At 42.3% G+C, this 9,236-nt stretch overlaps 1 long non-coding RNA gene across 1 annotated transcript; it reads right to left on the bottom strand.

Annotated features, from left to right (window-relative positions):
• Positions 1-1,383: 1,383 nt before the first annotated feature.
• Positions 1,384-3,756, bottom strand: LOC119188017 (uncharacterized). Its single transcript, XR_005111929.2, has 3 exons — positions 3,690-3,756; positions 2,165-2,402; positions 1,384-1,513 (listed from the first exon to the last, which is right to left on the bottom strand). It is a non-coding gene; the product is annotated as an uncharacterized LOC119188017 (long non-coding RNA).
• Between the last annotated feature and the right edge of the window lie 5,480 nt (positions 3,757-9,236).

Here is a 9,236-nt window from a genome sequence, read left to right as displayed (position 1 = left end):
TCCGCACTCGCCGACATGTCTAAAGAGCGGCGCTGACTAACAGCCCCCCGGTTTGCATACAAATGGCCATCCAACAAGTGGACGAAGGGACTACCGCGACATAGCTAGGCTGGTAGGAGCATTGAACGCGCAATATAAATGTTGCATCTTCACTCCCCACAAGCGCGAAGTTGTGTTTTCGTAAACTATATTTTATTTACTACCATAACTCAATTATTACAATTCACATAAAAGCTGTACAATTAAGGTTCCCTACACTTCCATTCGCTTCATTATCTGTTGATTCTTAATAAGGTTCGGCCCAACAAAGAAACGAATTCTGAAATGTTCTCGTCAATCTTTGTTGTGACTCACTCAGTTGGTCAAGCCAGCCTTTGCCTCTCACCTCCCCGGGCACTTTAGCGGGGAGATATGTCCACTGAATACCTCATCTATCTGGTTATCAAAGAACTCCGTGACAAGGAGGTAACAAGTTTTGAAGACATGAAACCCTGAAGACGATGTAGCCGCAAAAAGGAAACTTTCGTCAGAAATACTCAGAGAAAAAGAAAATATATATTTACTAGCTGCTGACAAAAGATACCGAATGTGCTTTTTTAATAAGTGCTCTTAGGCAGTTTGTTCATTGTTTGTAGATTCTGGCAGCGGTGAGATTGCTACTGTTGTTCTGCCAACAGCGTAGGTTTGACTTTCTTTCGTAGCATTATTACTTGACACACCTTGCTTCGGTTTTCTGTGTAGCGCTCTGCGTGATGTGTCAAGATGAACTGGCAACTATATTTTCCCACATTTCCTTCGCTCTCGGAGTTGTCTGGTGGATTTGATGTGGTTATGCAAGAAAAGTCACTGTTTAGTTCCTCATAGTCAGAATGGTGGTGGTCTCAAGGAAAAGTTTGGTGGTTAGGTGGATTGAATATGTTTTGCGTTGCGTTCGATGTACTGTGACAGCAGCTGCTCAACCATGCATGCATGTGGTGAGGGATCGGAAAAGGGAGATAACCCATCCGAAATTCAAAGAAATGTAAACGTGCGGAACTGAAAAAAAAGCATCTCGTGTCTAGAAAGACAGGCGTGTGCTCCGATTTTTCAGGTGTGGACCGCAATGCACAATTGAAATACGAAGACTTACGGCTCGTCTAAAATGCGTTCTTCCATTTTTGTTTGCGCCAGTCCCCTTGATGTCCGTTATATTTTGGCTTTCACGCTTATCTTGAGGCCTAAACATTGCTTGACAACAACATAATGAACGCTCTGAAATAGCGTTCTCGACTTATTGCAATAGAGTGCTGGACTATTGGGTTGGAAAACTTGTCGTTAGCATTTCATTGTCTCTTGCTTGCGTTGTCATAAACAATAAAAAATCCAGAAGAAACCAAGTGATGATGATGTTTTCAGTATTTATTGTATACTGTGTTTTGAATTGGTCAAGACGGTGAAGTCGGCGTTGTTTCTTTTTTTTTAGTTCCGTGAAAATTGATCGGTGATGCTGTCCGGGTGTGAAGCAGTGAGATCTCTGCAAACGAATACAGGTGCACATCAACTACTTATTTTCACTTGCAATAGCGAGCTATATTTGTTCGTATCTTCATAAAAGGTTTGTGTATGTATGCTGCTCGGTTGTAATGAATTTTGATATTCTATAATAAGAAGACCTTTGCAAGTTTTTAAGCATTCATAAAGACTCGCATTACAATTGTATCAAACTGTTTCATTGCAGCACAAATAGAGTGATGTTAAAACGTTGTCAGACGCCATTACTTAACCTCATAAGTGCCGCTTTGATAGATAATTCACACTGTTTGCCAACAGACCACAAATGTGACAAAAATGTTAATTAGAACCTTCTGAAACAGTGCTAAAATTTATCAGTGTACATATAAAGCACCAAACCAACATAGTGATAAGTTATTCGCGGCAGATCTCTCTCTTGTGGTTGCGCATGACACCACTCACTTGTGCAGTAATACCACGAGAGCCTCTTTTGAACATGAATAACTTATCAGACAGAATAACTTTATCCCAAATAGAGAGTCATCAAAACAAATGAGCGCATTGAGAAAAAAAAGTGGCAAAAAGATAGAATTCAGGACTGGATGATACAGCAAGTGCACTTCTCTAATGCGCATTCAGTAACTGTGCAAACGAAACCTGCTCCACTACTTACACTTTTTGCCGATGATTGTGGGGTATCCTAGACCACCGAAGCCGTATCCGTAATTGAGAACATATGGGCTGTATCCATACCCATAGGTCGGAAAACCGTATCCATAATTGTAGCCGTAGGTGTTTAGTGAAGCTGTATATACTGGTACAGCTGCGGCACCCCAGGAGTATCCATAGGGATAACCGAGGTAACCAGCGCAGGCACAGGTGATCAAGGCAAGGATGACACAGGCACGGATCTGAGAAGATGAAATAAAGATACGATCGCAGCATCGACGCAATGAAACACTCTATTAGAACTTATTCAAAAGCATGCGTACACTTTCGGTCGAGTGTAGAGAAGACGGTGATCTAAGAAGTTTAAAGCATCTGTACAATGGCTGGCGCACACTCTTTCGAAGATAATGTCAATACAACATGAGATAGCTGCACATGCCAGCTGTATCTACAGAGGACTGGGACCTGTCTGCTACTTGAGCACCTGATAAAGCAAGAATAATGAAGAACTTCCAAAACCTTTTTTGCGGATGCCGCATGAGCCATGCTGTTAGAAGATTTGACTTGCTTTCACTCAACTTTCTCATTGGTCATTTCTCTAGTTATTCTGGCGCATAGATCTTCAGAATAGCTCGAGAAAACGTCACCCTTGAAACACATTTACACAAAATTTATATTTACATTCGTTATTTAGGCTTCCCTAAATAATGAATGGAATGACTAGCGGCATTTTAGCTGGCGGAATTTTCAGTTTATGTCAATTTTTAGAATCAACAATTCAGAAGCTCCACGGGACTGGTCAATAGACTTTCTTGAATCATCGACTTAGTGGTAAAGAATAACTGAACCACAACTCTCTTTTACTCGAATTTAGCTTGAGTATTTACGAGCAAGATCACAGTTAATTGGATAAACGTGCTTGTGAATTTCACTATTCTTTCAAATGTATACGCAAATACTGGATAAATCATCGGTTCCACAGACGATATCATGCAACCGATTTGTAAGTGCGCGTTTACACCCATGAACACATGACGGTGCTACCACTATTGCTTTGGTAACATTATAATTTCCAATGTTCTTGTTGTCCTAAAAACAAACTTGTCCAAGTGTCTTCAGAGTACTCGCCGTTGGAGTCCGGAGTGAGCTTACAACTTCAGGGCATTTCAACCTCGTGTAAAAAGACACCCCGGTCACTAAACGCTTGAAACCAGTGATGGTGGCCATTTATTCTTTCATTGATGCTTAATGCCGATGTGATCACGCCTGCTATAAAGCCGTTGTAATTATTATGATTATAAAACTGAACCTGTGGAGATCTTCAGTATTTATCTTTTTTCACAACTGGTACAAAAAAATTCTAGATTCATGACGTTTTAACATAGTGCTTCTATAAGAACAGTTCTTGAAGCTAACGTTAAATGATATCTTATAAAACATTTGTACAAACTAAAATAGTTAATTTTCGCAGTACGTGGACACGGCTACAGGTTGGAAGGAAGGGACGCCGGAACCCAACGTTAACTCACCATCGTTGTTAAGTAGCGTTCACGATATCCAGCAGTCAAACGTACTCTGTACCGAGAAGAACCCTTATATACGCACATGGAAATCGGTTGCGCCAAGAAACGTCGCGAGGAGGTCATGAATTTTCGGGCCTTCTAAGCCAACTCTGACGGGTTTGGTTCCATTTTGCTTGGACTTGAATATATCAAGTCGGGTATGTTCAGCGTTCCCAGTGACACCCCCGCACAAACGAATCAAGATAACGCGCCTAGTGCTTGTTGGAGCCGGTGCTCTGTGACCTTGAAAGGCGAAAGGTGATCAACCTGTGGCACGCTCTTTCCAGACGAAAACAAAATATCAAAACATACCTCCACACACGACTTGAGCGTGATAAACTGGTTTTGCCGACGTAGATATTAGTTTGCTTTAATTTTGCGCGTAGTGACAGGTTTGCGCTGTAGGCTTCCAAGTACTGCCATGTATGGGGCTTGCGGAAGCGCTCATTCTTTCACTGTGTTTTCTTCAGCGGTGAAGACATCAGTGGCAAAATTACTGAGATGTCCAGGAATGATCATTACGTACACGATTGTCCAAGCATACACTTATGCAGAAATAACTTGGTAATTATGTCTCAAAAATATCTCAGAAATGGTTTTTTGGTCTTACTCGCGGCGGGCGTCTATATGTTTAGTAACATTTTTGATGGCTTGACTTGGCTCGTGTATCGAGAGAGTAAGGACGCCAGGACAAGCCATTCATGACCTATGCACAAGTGGTCTTGGGTATGATATATTGCACTATAGTCTGAAACTGAGGCGTACACAGCAAGGTACAAAAAAACAGGGAAGGTGTATAAAGCCGTATCGTGTCACTGTAAAATCTTCTTACGTTGGAAAATTGTTGGAAAACTAAAAACAAACGTGACTAAGAGGAACTCTTGTGAAAGCAGAACAATGAAAAGTGTCACAAATTGCAAGAAAGGCTAGCCGCATCGCTGTCAATTTTCAGCGTTGCTCGAAGAAACGTATGTCTGTTGCGTAGCTTGTCATACAAAAAAAAAAGGTAGAAAAGTCAGTGCCGCCAGCTATCGGAAACATTGAGAACCTACATCGGGATTATTTATTGGTATGCCAGGCACGTAAAGGTGTTATACGTGCTGTGCTTCCAGCTTCGCTCCTCAAGATGTAGATGGCAGGACCGGTATGATTTTTTTCCTGTTATTAAGCCTGGCTATTACCTAGCGTGTTTTTTAAGTACACCGGCCACTTACTAATATAAACAGAGAAGTGTCAACTTACTCGTTGAAGAACAAAGTAGACATGTGAAAAAAAAACGGTGAAATGTAGTTTCTAATAAGTTGAAGGAAGCGCTGTTTTTTTTTATCTACGTACTTGAGCCACAATTCTGAACCGATTTTGGGGCATAAAAGTTATACGGGAGTGAATATAAAGAGCTATCTTGGACATTGAAACACGCAGGCATAAAAAAGGGGGGCAGCCGATCCACGAATTGAATGCTGGTTCCGGAGTGAAGCTACGTCCTAAGGCAAATAATCTGTATGTTGTAGTCGGTAACTAGTATGAAGCATAAGCAGATGCATGGACGGACGCATGAACACATAGATGGACGCATAGATCGATGAATGGACAGATCTAGTACGCTCTATTTTTAAACAATACGCTTGATCCAAGTATAAACGCTTTGTCAATGTATATGTACCACGTGTTTCGGTGCGACGGGAAGCAACAATAACGGCAACCTCAACGGACATCCTGTGAAACTAAGGAGCTTCACTTCTAAAAAAGAAAATGATGTGAACGCTGTGTTGACAGTAGCCGTAAAGCAACACGCATTGAGAACAAAACAGAAACAAAAGAAGTGCGGCCCACTCGCACACTATGTATGTTGGTAACAATGGAGTCAGTGTGCGACATAGCTTCTTCTAAGCTTTCGCTAGTGATGCCAAGACGGATGAGCTTTTCTAAGATTCACTCTTTTCTTAAAAAAGTGCTTACCAAGCCAAACACTCTCAAAGAGTGCTGCGATGTTTTATACATTTAAAAGGACCTACGGCTCACACAGCCCCGCTTGCTATCGTTCACTTTTTTTAAATGCGAAGCATTTCTTAGTGAACTTCGGCGGTTTTGAGCGTATCTATCTATCTAGCCGCCTACAACATTTAGCTCTCCTGGCTGTTTCAATTATGGTATGGATACCCAACTTGGTATGGCTTAACATGACTGTAGGGAGAACGTACGTGACTAGTCACAACATGAAAATCAGAGCATGTGTGTCATGAATGTCATGATTTACATCTCATGGTCCTGTAGCTCTTGCGGTGGTTTCGTTCACATGGCATGTTGCAAAACGGGTATTGTATGACATGGATTCATGGCGAACACAAGCAACAGACCCTAACATGAAAATTATTACATGCTTTCATGTAACAACATGACTACATGCCACGCTCATAATGCGCTGGCGGCCGTTTCGCTAGCGTCACATATACCATATTTCATTAACGGTACGTGAATGGATGACGAAGGTGCGTGACTGGTGGAAACATGATAATCATGAGTTGCGTGTCATGCGACAACATGACTACATGCCACGCTCATTTGCGCCGGCGGCCGTTTCGCTAGCTTCTCTTATAACAAATTTGGTATTATAGGACGTGAATGGATGACGAAGGCATGATACTGGTGCAAAGACGATAAACATGAGATTCGTGTCATGTAAACAACATGACTACATGCTACGCCTATGATGCGCTCGCGGCTGTTTTACTAGCTTCACATGTACCAAACACACTATTACGTGACGCGAAAGGACGACATAAGTAAATGACACATCCAAACATGATAATCATGACATGCGTGTCATGTAAAAACATGATTACATGCTACACTGATGATGTCCTCGCGGCCGTTTCGCTAGCTTCACATATGACAAATTTGGTATTACGTGACGTCAATGGATGAGGAAGGTGTTTGACTGGTGCAAACAAGATAATCATGAGACGCGTGTCATGTGAGAACTTGACTACATGCCACAGTCAAAGCGCCAAGCATTTCGACGTGACGTGGTGCGCATGCACGCTGGCGTTCATTTCGTCGCAGCACGCCAGCGTTGCCAAGCCAGGCGCCGGTCCTGCCATATTTTCGCAGGCACGCGCTGCGCTGCGTTGCTGTGACGCCTGCGCGTTTCAGCGTGTCCGCCGTCCCTCCGTCGAAAACACGGAGACGCAGTGTTGTCTGGGTAACGCACCGGCGCAAAATGTAGCATGTCGCATTTTGCGTCTGCTGCCGTCGGGCCGCGCCGGCGGACGTTGGTCGCGCCTGGCGTCAAACTATAGCGTGCTCGCGTCTTGCTAAGGTAGCGTCACTGTGCCCAGCGTGCGCGCGCGTCAACGCTGCATTGGAGTATATTGGGCCCTTCATAGTGCGCTCGCGGCGGTTTTGCTAGCTCCGCATATACAAAATTTGGTGTTACGTGACATCAATCGATGACAGAATATATGACTGGTGCAAACATGATAATCCTGACAAGCGTGTCATGTAAGAACACAACAACATACCACGCTCATAGCGTGTTCACGGCCGTTTCGCTAGCTTTACATATACTAAATTTGATATGACGTGACGGGAATAAATGAGAAGGTATACGACACATTCAAGCATGATAATCATGACATGGAAGTCATGGACGGCATCATTTACCTCCATCTCGTAACGTTGTGCTGCTTTTAAAGTGACAAATCAACATTTCTCATTCGTGCCTCGCATATCATCGATTCACAATGTACGTCAATCAGCCAATTTTTTATTTTGTTTTTTAAGGCGACAACATTCACTGCCTCATCAAAAAGATTTTGACTCTCAGCAGCGACTATCTCATGGCGTCGTGGATGAGTGACGCATAAAGTTTTTGACGTCATCATGAAATAACAAATTTTGGTATGACGTTATACAACCAACCCCACAGGATGCCGTTCTACCTTGTTCCTTTGAGCGGTGAGAAAATCCGGATGTGAAGTCTTGGCTTGTGTTGTCTATTCCCTCATTCAACGACCTAAAAGAAAAAGAAGTTCGTTTCCAACTTCAAATCATCCTGGTAAATGCGTAAGGAGTTCTGTTAGGCATTAGTTTTTTTTTTCGCGCTTTAGTGCATAGAGTCGCAAAAAGTATCTACTCACCATTCCGTTCGTATGTTAAAGCGCCAAAAGCTTATTTAGGCACTGCTGTGTTCACTCATTCGCATCCGCCTAGAACGAACCGGTAGGCTACGAAACACCGAGAATTTAAAACAAATTTGGTTGCAATATTCTTGCTGCATGTTATTATATTACATACTTTAATTTTTGTTTCAAATGTTTCAAACGCCTTCATTCACCGTAAGGTATGCTACAGATGACCGAATTTCAGCCACTATATGAAAAAACAAAACAGTCGCGCATAAATCTTTTATCTTCGGTTTATTTTGGTAAGCCCGGAATAAACTATCACGATTACTTTCATAAACACATCGGTCATGTCTCACGTCACAAGCACAGCCATTGCATCAAACCTGTATTTGCAAGAGCAAATTTATATAAACATTCACTTTTCCTTCGAACAATTGCAGAGTGGAATTTAATAATATCTTCTTCACCTTTGCTACGGAGAAAATTATGATCTTTTAGTTTATTGCGTCTGTTAATGTACGTCCTTTCGTGCTCTGCAGTATTGTACAAAATAAAATAAATAAAATATACGTGGCACAATGTGTTATAATTGGAGCTCCTCCTACTATGAATCCTGAATGCAAGCTGTTTTATGACTAAGCTCCTCCTTGTAAGTAAGAGCATAGGCGATTAAAAATGCTTTTGACCGAATCTGCAAAGGCCCGAGACTTCAATGCACCTGATGATTTCCCGTCACACTTCTCAAACTTTGACGTGGTTAGATCACAACAAAATCGAAAGTAGGGCTAGTTGGATATGCATAGTATAACTGTCAGTTCAAGCGTACGAATAAACAGAAAGGAAGAGAGGACGGACACTTGTCATCTCCTGCTTTCTGTTTATTCGTGCGCTTGAACGGACAGTTATACAACGCGATTAGATTGCTCATGTTTTTTTATATAGTGTTGGTTTGCTCTTTATGGTTAAAAGTGTTGTATTTTGTTGGCTGCGATTTAGGTTTAGTCAGCTGGATACACGGCATCACACGACATATTTGTAGATCAGTTATTCAATTGTATATGCACACCATATCTCATAAAGCATTAAGAGTATGGAAAACTCTACTGAGCTATGGTCCCGACTCATCGCGTACAGCGCTCTTTAAACACGGAGGCTGCTGTGCCTCCAGTCCCACTGAAGTAGCGCAGATTAATAGGACAGTTTTTGAGGCCTGTCAACGACGATGCGTCGATCGACTTGACAGCCGTAAATGGCAGTGCTGCGGTAAGGTGTGGTCAGTCTGCCAGAACTGTCTCGGATTCTGCGTCTCTCATAATCATATGGTTGTTCTGGGACGTTATACTCCACATATCAGAACTGTCTCAGCGCAGATCGCAATACCGCGCAG

This window comes from Rhipicephalus microplus, chromosome 3 (assembly GCF_043290135.1).
Source record: "Rhipicephalus microplus isolate Deutch F79 chromosome 3, USDA_Rmic, whole genome shotgun sequence".
Classification (NCBI taxonomy): domain Eukaryota; kingdom Metazoa; phylum Arthropoda; class Arachnida; order Ixodida; family Ixodidae; genus Rhipicephalus; species Rhipicephalus microplus.
Note: the sequence above shows the minus strand (reverse complement) of the source record. Positions and strands in the feature narration are given on the sequence as shown.